The 11,541-nt window shown below is 41.7% G+C and overlaps 1 protein-coding gene across 4 annotated transcripts in view; it reads left to right on the top strand.

Annotated features, from left to right (window-relative positions):
* The first annotated feature begins 9,928 nt into the window (after positions 1-9,928).
* The window catches only part of DIP2C (disco interacting protein 2 homolog C), a 203,134-nt gene continuing 201,521 nt past the window's right edge, over positions 9,929-11,541 (top strand). For 3 of the 4 annotated variants that reach the window (XR_003094383.1, XM_025205760.1, XM_025205758.1), the window contains exon 1: positions 9,929-10,000. The gene's annotated coding sequence lies outside the window, so the exon portion shown is untranslated. The remainder of the gene's footprint in view (positions 10,001-11,541) is intronic. The other variant, XM_025205757.1, reaches the window with a different exon arrangement.

Here is an 11,541-nt window from a genome sequence, read left to right as displayed (position 1 = left end):
TTCCTCCTGTTTCTGGTGGTCTGTAGCAGGCACCTACCACAAAATGAGCTTTGTTACTTTCCCCTCTAACCTTAACCCAGAGACTTTCAACAGGCCTATCTCCTTTTTCATACTGGAGCTCTGAGCAATCATATGGCTCTTTTACATAAAGTGCAACTCCTCCTCCTCTTCTCCTCTGCCTGTCCTTCCTGAACAGTTTGGACTCATCTGTGACAGTTCTTCAGCACCTGCTTAGGGCCTGGCCACCCCCTCCCCCTCCTTCCATGTACACTTGGGTTGTAGCCTGGCCATGCACCTCCCCCCTGCCCCTGCAGGTCTGGGCCGTGCCCCCTTTCCTCTCTACAGGGCTGGGTCAAGCTTCTTTCCTCTACAGGGCTGCATTAGGGCCAGCCTGCCCCCCAGCTCTCCATGTGGCTAGATGGTGCCTGCCTAGGTGTCAGATTGGGAACACCAGCTGGATCTAGCCTGCATATGGACTGGGTACTGCCAAGCCATCCCATTGGGCCAAAAGGTTGTACTAGTGTGTTAGAGCACAAGCCTGCTTGTAGATCATCTTGCAGGTTTAGGGCTTTGAAGTATGTTCATAATCAACATTCATTTGGGCACTAAAATAAGCACATGGACACCACTATGGCTATTTGAATATCGCACACATTCATGGCTGATCTCTATATGGAGTGTGTGTATATGCATCTGCCTTGGTTATTTCCTAATCTGGTAATTCCATATCTGGCAATCCTGTCCTGCATTTCAGCCAGGATTTAATAACAAAGTACTTCAGCGATGTCTCATTACTTTACAGAATATGTCATAGTACTTGTTACTACCATACTAGCTATAGCTAAACCACACCTGTCAAAATGCATGGACAGAGTTCTTTTGTGATGCATTATTGTTGATATTCCTCTTTGCCCCACCCAACATTTTTCACTTGCTGATCTCCAAGATTCAGTAATCAACAATGGAAAAATTACCTTCCAATTATAATGAATAGCAAGATTTTACTGTACTGTACTAAACAGCTACCAGTTGGCCTGTGACAAATGAGGAGCAGAATAGGGAAGTATCTCTCTTGAATGGCTGACATACTGCTATTGGCCTGTTGGTTAAAAGTCGCTGGTCGGCATCCAGAGGGGAAGACAGTGTCATGGTGCACCAGGCAGTTGGGTGGGTGGCCGAATGTGTAGGCACTGCTGCTGTGCAGTAGCAAGGCAGGTGGACATATGATCACCCTATCAAAGATGCCATATCTGAGGTCCCTGTATTCCTTGCTCCCTCAGAGCGGCAGCAGTGCCTGCCTGCTTGCTTGGTGTATCGTGTTGTTCTACCTCCCCGCTGGGCCGTGGCCCAGGACTTTTGACCAACTGGCCCAAACTGGGCCACGGAATCCGGGACTGTCCCAGCCAATCTCGGATGTATAGTCACCCTACCTAGACCGAACACTAGTGACCCAAAATCAAAGTTAGATAGTGGACGGGCGTTCCATGTTGATTTTTTTGTCTTTTACTTAAGTTGCAAGGTTTTCATTTGGGACACTATTTTTTGGTTAGAGGATTACATATGCTTTCAAAATGAATCCAGTAATGTGTTTTCTATTCTGTTTCAAAAAACCATTGCATGCATCCCCTTTCCTATTAATGGTATTTTGGGTGTTGGTAAATCACAGGTTAGGTTTGTTCAGCACCCCTAGCACATTCATTAATGTCTGATGAGCACTGTACTAGAAATGTGAAATTATATTTATTGTTAATATAATATTGTGCTACCGGGAGTATTCTTCTTATTTGAACTGTAAAGTGCATCTGTTAGGCAGCATTTATCTAGAATGTTTTTACTCATTTTATGTATACCTTTTCAGAATTAATTTCCTGTTTTCTTTATGAGGATATGATTCTTGTGCATTTTGTGGTAGAAACAGGAGAACAATGAGAATCGGCAAATGCCCATTGGGCAATAGAAAAATAGTGGAGAGATGAAAGACGAGCCCTCTAGCAGCTGTGAGAGGATATACACTTCAAGGGTGCCCCATAAGCCTTATAAGGCAATAAAGGAAGGAAAACAACATTAAGAAAGGGTCCTAACAGCCATAAAATTCCAAAAATGGCAATGATGGCTTTCATTACATGAAGTGTTCGTTAAAGCTTTAAATAATGAAATAAACTCCGACACTGAGAATGGAAACCTTTACCGTTAAACTAGGCTCTGTTTACTTTACAGTAATCCAGGCCATAAAAGCTGAGCCTCACAAATATTCCATTCTTGGGGAAGCTCTGAAAAGCCTGAAGACCACACAGTTTTCTTGCTTAAAAACATTTACATCTTCAGTGAACGGTCATGCTGCTGGCTCCTAGCCATGACCTTGGCAACTTCTACTTGTAATAAGATTGTCAGAATATTAGAAACCTTGAATCAGGGACTCCGAAGGACTGTTTTCACGGGGCCCAAATTAGGTTCATTTTTTTCAAGGCCCAGGCATACTTGGGGTTTTGGAAAAATGTGCTGAAGTCTTTGAGTCCAGAAGGTAAGTAGGAAAACTGAGCATAAAGGCTTTTGGGGGTTCAGGATGGAAAGAAAAGAAATATTCTATTCTCTTCTGGTTAGTGTGATAAATTATTAGTTATCTAATGTTTTAAATAAAACCTGAATGAAAACAAAAGCATAAAATAGGAAAAATAATAATTTTACTTGTATTTGAAACAAACAAATTCATTTTGTAAGATCAGAAACGATTTTAAAATGCTCAGTAACTTCTTTTATTTGTGTTAAATAAACATTGTTAGTTCTAATAATATCATCTATTAATAGTATCACTGGTTTAAGGTTTTTTGCTCCTTGATGTAGGAATCATCTTTAGAAAAGCTTAAAGTATGTTGTAATCTACAGATATGTAAGGAACAGTCCTATCAATGAAATTCAGCCATTTTCTGTTTTGTCTGTAACATACAAGAACAAAATGTATCCTTGGAGAGAAAAAGAGCATAGCTAAATGCGGGTAAAATTGTCACTGAAGCCTTTTGAACTATGTAGATTTCTCTTGAAGACACTTGAGCAATATTGTAATTTACTGTATTGTTTGTAACGATAATACATAAATCCTATTAATTTTTATGAACAGTGCAGTTTAGCCTTTTTCTTCTAATCATGTTTCTGATTAGTTTTCTCAACTGCAAATGGGATTAAGTAGATAATACTGGTAAGGAAAACTGTTCTCAAATTACATTGTAATTAGTGCACAATCCTATAAAATAAACCTGATTTCTCTGAGTGTGGTTTTTATACCTCTGTACTCACACCATCCAAAATGCAATCCTTTGTCTTCACATATTTTTGGAAGACCAGACAGAGAGACTGTCTGCTTCATGAGTGGGAGAAGTAAATGAGTCACAGTTCTCTTTGAGCAGCTTTGTTTCATTCAAATTCCTCTTGCCAAGATGCTGACACTGAACTTGAATCATCAGCAATAAACAAGTCTTATAGAAAACTGAATATTTAGAGAACAGAATAATGTAGGGAGAGACACTCAGCAGTGAACTCGGCTTGTTTAGTATATGTATGGGAGAGGAATTACTTTATTACATTGTTGCTTCCGAGGTCGTTAACAAGTACATTCAACTCAGTTGAATTCCCAGCCCCAGAAACTTCATTTTAGAAATGTGCATGTCTTGTTTAGAACAGCCTCTCCGGTTTAGTCTGAAGATTTCTCAACGGGAGTTTTTGGTGTTCTAAGAAAAGTGATTCCTGCCCCTTGCTTTTTAATCCTTCCCTTGCTTTTTTGCCATTTTGTTTAAGATGAGGGGCACACTTCAGCACTGGTGCATCTGGGGAGAAATTCTGCCCAGGGCAGAATTTTGCTTTGTTTGTTTTTGTAAAGGATTCAAAACCGTTTCTAAATTCCAGAAGAATATTAATGTTAGGAACAAGGGCACGGGCAGTTGGGAAGGTCACCTGATATCTGGGTTGGGTATCCAGGGAGCCAAGAGTCTGAGCTTGGAGTCAGGGGAATCAGCGGCCAGCACCGAGGTCAGGGCCCAGGAGCCAGAGTCAGGGGATGCCAAGGTTCAGAGTTGGAGTAAGAGCATACCAGAATCAGAAGCCAAAGTCAAGTCAGGGTGAGCCAAGAGTCAGGGCCAGAGATCTGAGAAGTAAAGCAAAGAAGGTCCAGAGCAAGAACCTAACTAAGTCTTTGCCTGGACAGAGTGCTGTGGGCTGGGCCTAGCTTTTACGGGCTGGAGGTGGTGAGGCACTGTTGCCTGCAGCCTCGCTAGCTGGGCCCAGGGCACAGTGCAGGGGGTGTCAGGTTCTCTGCAGGCTCAGGGAATGAACTGCCCTGATCCTCTGATTGCAGCCTACTGCACCCAGGGCACTAATCTGGCCTCATTACAATTAGTAAAATATTCCTTAAAGTTTGCATTTTATTAGTGCTATTTAATACGTGCAGTGTAGGTTACTTTAACCATAAAAGCAGAATGTCAGCAGATGAGCAAGTGTTGTACAAAGAGAGACTGCTAGAAGACTGGGCACTTACGTAGAACGCTTCATCCTAATGAGGGCCTTTAATACATGTAGGTGTGGCATTTCGGTGTTACATTATCATTGTCTCAGATCCGTTTTGGGCTCAGTCTTTCTGTTGAAGTCTGGCTGTTTTGCTGTTGACTTAACAGAAAGCGGGCATTGATAGGGCCAATGTGAGTCACCTGTGTGTGTTTGGGCATGGAAGTATTCTGATTCTCTGCTCCTGCAACCTCGCGTTGGAGTTGAGGGAAACTGTGTGCATGTTAAATACCTCTGTAATTCAGGCCACTTGCTTAAGTATGCAAATATTAATTTAAGTGCCTAGTTGTTGACCCTTCTTATATATTATTAGTTTATGAATCGGTACATTAAGCATCTTTCACTTTAGAGAATTACAATGGACTCCCAATGTCATGTAAATTATAGTAAGTATATGTCTCGGTCGTTACTAAACTAGCATGTATATTTCTGGTGCTTGAGATGTAGCCTATAAGGAGAAATACAAGTATGTTAGGGAGATGGTTTTGATTGTTTGCAAAGTTAAAAGGGAGAGATTTGGTGAACTTTGTCCTGTTTTTCTATATGTTTATCATCCTTTGCCTAAACGAAGTGCTTCATATATCATAAGAGAAATCCATCAAGTCTGTGTGCAGTAGCATAGTGACCCTGCATGCTTACATTTAATATATAAATTGTCTCTAGATTTGGCTTTCCTGGTGATCATTGTTTAGGGAGGGAAATCCAAGATTGATGGAAAAGTAGAAGACGTAACTGTAAATTTTGTGAAGGGCCAGGAGGCTGGAATTCAGGCAAGAGGGATAAAAGGTCACTTCAGTCATTTGGGATGCTGTCAAAGGAACTTAAATTTGAACCTACCCTGCCAGGTATTTTACAGGGCACTTTTTATTCATAGCTGCCAAGAGTATGTGCCATTTTAAAAGACGGAGAAACCAGCATCCCAGTCAGGTGAACTGACTTGCCCTGGATCACAGGTTAAGAAGACTGTGCCCTATCCCACTGAGACATTTGTTTTTAAATGTGGGTGCGGACAGAAGTTATGTGTTTTCATGCGATCAGCCCCCTGAAAGCTCTCTACAGCTATGACGTGACACACGTGCACGGCTGCAGAGCATTTTTAAAGTGGCCAATCATACGACAAATTAACTCATCAAATAAGGGATCAGACGAAGATGCTCCACTTTAGGGCACTTGTGTTCCCTAGGATTAATTTGTGCCACAATCAAGGCTGTGCTGATGCAAGCCAGCCTGGCCCCCAGGGCTGTCTGCAGGAAGGCAGGGGGAAGGGGAGCAAGCTGCCAGTGGGGGTTTGCACTGTCTGAGCTGGGGGGTTGAGGGAGTGGATTGGAGCGACCCATGCTAGCCCCCAGCTCAGACCAGGTAAACCCCAGCCGGCAGCATACTCCCCCTCCACCCTCCCTTCCTGTAGACAGCCCTGGGGTGGGGGGTGCAGCTTCTTGGCTGCAGGCAGGCTCTTCGGGCTCCTGCAGGCCGGTTCAATTTCTATCCCCCCCAACCCAACAAGCAAACATCTGTTGAGTCGGGGGGTGGGGAGCACCGATTCATGGCGCTTTATGTAAAACTACATATATTAATAGTTGGTCAGTTAATATTTCTACTGTGAAGTGTCTACCTTAAACAAGATAATATTTAATTCTGATAAATTAAGTTTTTTCTGGCCGAATTCCTTCAGCGTATGGTAGATCTGACTCCATCTACCTCAAAACTTAAAAGTGGTATCTTTATTGTGTAATTTTAGTTTTTGCTTTCACATATTTTGAGATGTGGTTGCCTAGGCAATGAAGATTGTTGGTTGTTGATTTACTATCAAAAGTGGCTGTAAAGAAAGATCTTTCTATTAACTGCAGAGAGCCCAAAGATTCATATGTCATTGTTACCAAAATTGTCTGTTCTCCCCCCCCCCCCCCCCAACTACTCTTTGTCAAACCAAAACATTTAATTCTGGGTAGTGAATTTCAGAAGTGTAAGTTTTAGGGGAGAAGTGCAAGAGAAAGTGTGAAGGAAAATGTCATGGCCAGTGGATAACAGCTGATGTTTCTCTTTCTCATTTTGGCTTCAGAGCTGCTGTGTGTTTTCTTTTTTGCAGCAAATAATAGTCTTTCCAGCATTTCTCTGGTTATATAAAAATATTTTTAAAGCCTTTCTAAAGTACTGACCAGTATGGGTACAGGAAGTATCATCAGAAGCTTGTGCCACAAGAACGACTTAACACTGCAGAAATGATGTCCAGCATGTTAAACTGGAAATACCAGCATGTATTTGCATAACTCCTCCATGTATTGATTCCTCTGTGAAATCCTATGAAATATAAACTTTCATTTCTACCCAGGAGAACTTTTACAATCTTTTCTCCAATGCCTGATGAAGGGTGTTTGTGCCCGAAAGCTTGCAATTAAAGAATTTTCTTTGTTTTTGCAAAAATCTTGTTGGTCTAATAAAAGATATCATCTCTACTACAAGTCCAGATTGCCTTTTCCCCTAGACCAATGTGGCTACAACCTGGATACTCTGGAATGCTTAACTTTTCAATATTGATCACAATAAACACATGTTCATTTGTTCAGATCAACCCACCAAGGACAATTGGTTTATATTTTACATTTTTCAAAACCTAAGTAGGAATGTGAAAAATTAAATGATTAATCGTTTAACCGTTAGTGCAGTGATAACCAGTTAGCTTACTGGTTATCCTTTAACTTGGGCAGGCGCAGTCTGGGGGGGAAGGGAGGAAGGCAAACCATGAGATGGCAGAAGGCGGAGGGGAGGGGGCGGGGGGGGCCAAGGGGGACTAGTACTCATAACCTAATAGGAAAATAGCAGCAGCCTAATAATTCATCAGTTAAGCGATCAGCTGCTCTTTCACAGGTGATCCCTCCCACCCAGAGCAGGGCTTCACCTGGGCTGTGTTGTCTGGCTGGGCTTGCCTCCTCCCTCCTTCCCCTCTAGTCAAAGGGCTGCGGGAGTCAGGAGCTGCTCCCAGCAGCAGCTGTCCTAGCTGCTGTGTTATCAGTCAGTCGTTTAACCAGTATAATTAGAGGAGGTTACATGAATATTTTTAAATGATATTTACATCCCTAATCTTTGTCCCAAGAAATGTAATGCCACAATATCTCCTGTATCCGTCTTGGGCCAGCCTGTGAGAGGCTGATCAGCAGTGGGCACGATGCACAGTGCTGCTTTGTCTGATCTGGTAGTTTCACATGGACTACTTTTAAAAGGAAGAGGCAGTATTGCCTTGTGGATTGGGACTTGAAACATGGTTTTTGTCCCAGGTCTGCCACTGACTGGTAGTTCACTTCACACCCTGTGCCTCAGTTTTCTTATCTGAAACTGGCGATAATGAAACTGCCTTTTTTCGTTAGTAGATGTCAAAACTGCTGCACAATGGGTAGTGTTATTTTAAATGCTCATTTTTAGGTGAGGGAGAGTATAGTTCAGGGAACTGGTAATGAGAGAGGCAGTTTTGTTGACTAAGAGTGGTTCTCCACCTTTTTTATACCAGAATCCATTTGTAAACATTGATGGCCAGTCACGACCCAGTGTCCCTCAATCCCAACCTGCTGCCTCCCACCCCCAGGCCCCAGCCCCTGTATGTGGGGTAGGGGGTGGGTGTATGGGGCATCAGGGCATGTGTGGGGCAGGGGGCACCCTAAGCAGCCCCTGGCAGGTGGGAACTCTGACAGCTTACAAGGGAAAAGCCATGGTTTCCCACGTTTTTCTCCATTTTTAAAGTTTGTTCTCGACCCTTTCATACATTCTTGCAACCTGCTTTGAGTCGCAAAACACTAGACTAAAGCTCACCAGCTGGAAGTCTCCTTCTTCTGGAAGTGTCTTTCACCTAGTGACAGCTGTTGTTACCTGATGGTTGATTTGCTTCTGCAAAGTCAGGAAAACTTTCTCTATATAGCTGCTGTTAATTAGCACCTGTTCATATCAGAGTGGCTAGAGTTTAAATGAGTTTATAAAGCCCTTTTACTCTCCAACATCATCTCTTCAGGTCAGGGTTGAACATATGAGGGGTACGGCATAGGGAAACTTGCAGAACTTTTGCCCAGATTTTACAGTCTCTGGGTTTGATTATGCAGGGCTGTCAGTCTGACACCTGTCACCCATCCTGCTGACTCTCACCATTTTTTTTTTTTTTTTTTTTTTTGCAAATGTCTCAATAACTCATATGTTAGTGAAAACTCCATCTCCTGGAGTTATGATGTAGATAACTCCTCCAGTTATTATGTAGAATCTCAGCTTTTTAAAGTAAGTTTCTAGCCCCAATAGTTGTAGAGTCTAATATGTAACGCCACAGCTCAAAAATAAAAAAAAACTAATAAGAAAGGAAATATAAATTAATTGTTGTACAATCTCAAGGTTTTTAAAGTCAGTTGTATGATTTTTGAATGTTTGGAGTTGCTGATGCCAAAATTCATAAATATGCGTTCTGTAAAAAGACCAAATCTGGACATTTTAGTTATGAACAGCTATTTTAAACATCAGCAAGAGTTGGGTCTAGAAATGTATCCAAACTTCACTGCTAAGGCTTCTCCAATTTTAATCAGATTGAACACCCCCCCCTCCCCCATGCTCTTTCTTGAATGTCCTTTCTCTACCATCCCGTTCTAGCAAACTTTACGGAAAGGTTTATTTAACTGCATATATTTAAAAATATGTTATCCATGTAAAATACAAATGCAGTAAACAGATGTATCTACTGGATTTATAGGGTTATTTCCTTTCAGAAATGACTAAGTCCAAAAGTTCTAAATGGTTTATTATAAGGTTAGACAGAAAGTGCATTTATAATACATAATGCTATTTTATGGTGGATGCTTGGTGAATTTGCTGCTATTTTTTTCCTCCTTAAAATGGTACTTGGAAGCATAGCTAAACATTTATATTACAGAAATAGTATAGCAACAATTTGAAATCTTTTGTGCCCTACATGCTTGATTAGAAAAATCCCATTAATAAGAAAAAATGCTAATCAGTTGTGTTTTGCCAGACATTTCAAACCAAAGCATATAATCCATTGTTGATTAACTTAATGAAGGCCAATGTAGTTTTTGAAAGCCTTGTGTGACAACATATCAAATTGAATTTGTGCTGCTGGACTCTGCTGCTGGAATAAATCAAGGTTGGGCATTTACCTGTCAGAATGGTTCTGGTGTAAATTAGGTGTCTTTCCCCCCCCCCCCCCGCGCCTCCCCCCCCCCCCCCCCCCCCAAGTTTAGTGCTCATACTGTGCTTTCATTTGCTCATTGTAATTGTCCAGACAAACAGACAGTGTAGTGGTGGCTAAGCATATGGTACTTCCATTATGCAGCTAGCCTCTCCCTTTTTGCAAGTTTTACTGATTTTTTTTTTCTTTCTCTTTTCTTGGCAGGTGACATCACACAGAAGGGATATGAAAAGAAAAGATCAAAATTAATTGGGGCCTACCTGCCACAACCTCCAGGTATGTACATCTGTTCTAGCAGTGGATGAAGCTGTCAAGTGTACTGATAGTTGCCAGAGTAGAAACCTGTAGCTTGAAGGAAATATTTTGTACACTTAAATAAAGCTTGTATCACTCATTTTATCTATACCTATATATATCAGCCTTACTGTGTGTGTAGATTTAACATACACATATGGGATGTCCAGATATGGCCAGAAAATAAAAGCAGCCCAAGTTTCTCTGAGAGCCCTTATTTAATGTGTCATGAAAAATGGGATGATATACCACTGCCGTAGCCCTGGCAGACTTAAGCCAAACAAATTTCTCCAAAGAGACTTACACACAAGAGTATGAAAAAGGACCTAGGCTTTTCTCAGTCTGCCTAGCTGCAAAATAGGACTTGCTCCATTTCAGACCTCCCAGCCCAAATCTATCATGCCTGTATCTCAGCTCCCTTTTGAATAAGACTAGGGAGAAACATGGCTCCCCAAAGTAATGGCAAGCAGCGACGATACTTTATTATAGACTACTGGGTTAGCCCTTTCCTTATTTCCCTAGGAACAGGGTGCATACACTCTTTTGCTGTAGACACCGATGGGTATACACAGGCTGAATTTAATACTTGATGGCTTGCCCTTTCATTTCAAGTATTTCATACATCAGTTGCTTACCAAATAAGAAAAGAGATACTTCTCCATATATTGCTTCTCCAGTGCTGCATTGATATATTTTTTTTAAATGCAAGTTCACTGAATCATGACGTCAAATGTGCATTTGTGTGATCAGTACAAGCCTTAGTCCTATAACTGTGTTCATGCAGACGGATCTCCTACTTGTGAGAAGTCTCATTCACTTTGCTAGGACTCCAGTCAGGCGTGAGCATCCACCTGCGTTGTTTTGGTTACAGGACTGGGGCTGTGGCTCATTTTTTTACTTCAAACATTTGTTGCCTTTAAATTCTAGTTCATAGTTTACTGTTTATTCTGCTCACATGTTTGGGTACTGCCTTGTTCCAGCTTCCTTAGGTGTGTTAGCCTTTGTTCTGGTGTTATGTTGTGTTTTGTGCTTTTGGATTTATTGGTTCTGCTCCTGACATTCAGGTGACTTCCAGAAGACAGGTTGGCATTATAGACTGACCTGTTGCCATACCAGCTCTCCAGAAAGATGCAGAATGATTTGAGAGTGACCTTCACATTTGCTAGCTACTTGGAACAACTATGAAACAAGACAGGTCAAACAAAAGTGTAATCCCACAGAAGCCATCATCAGACTTCTGCACATTTGGTATTCTAGCTAAATGGCAGAAGCTTATGCAGCACTCTTCACAAGGAGCACCTCACTGAAGCTGGCTTGCTCTTATATTGAAAGAACACTTATCTCACACTGATACTACCACCACAAACTAATTGGAGTTTATTCATATTTTTTTTTTCACTGAACAGTCTGGCATTTCCCATTGCCTCCAGACAGAGAACATGGCTCATTCTCCAAAGAGAATGCCTCGGAGCTGAACTCTACTGGTAACCCCCATGTAGTGAGGGAAGAGATGGATGGGAAAG

Source organism: Alligator sinensis, unplaced genomic scaffold (genome assembly GCF_000455745.1).
Source record: "Alligator sinensis unplaced genomic scaffold, ASM45574v1 scaffold370_1, whole genome shotgun sequence".
NCBI lineage: Eukaryota > Metazoa > Chordata > Crocodylia > Alligatoridae > Alligator > Alligator sinensis.
The sequence above is the reverse complement of the archived record's forward strand: the minus strand, read 5'-3'. Positions and strand labels throughout refer to the sequence as shown.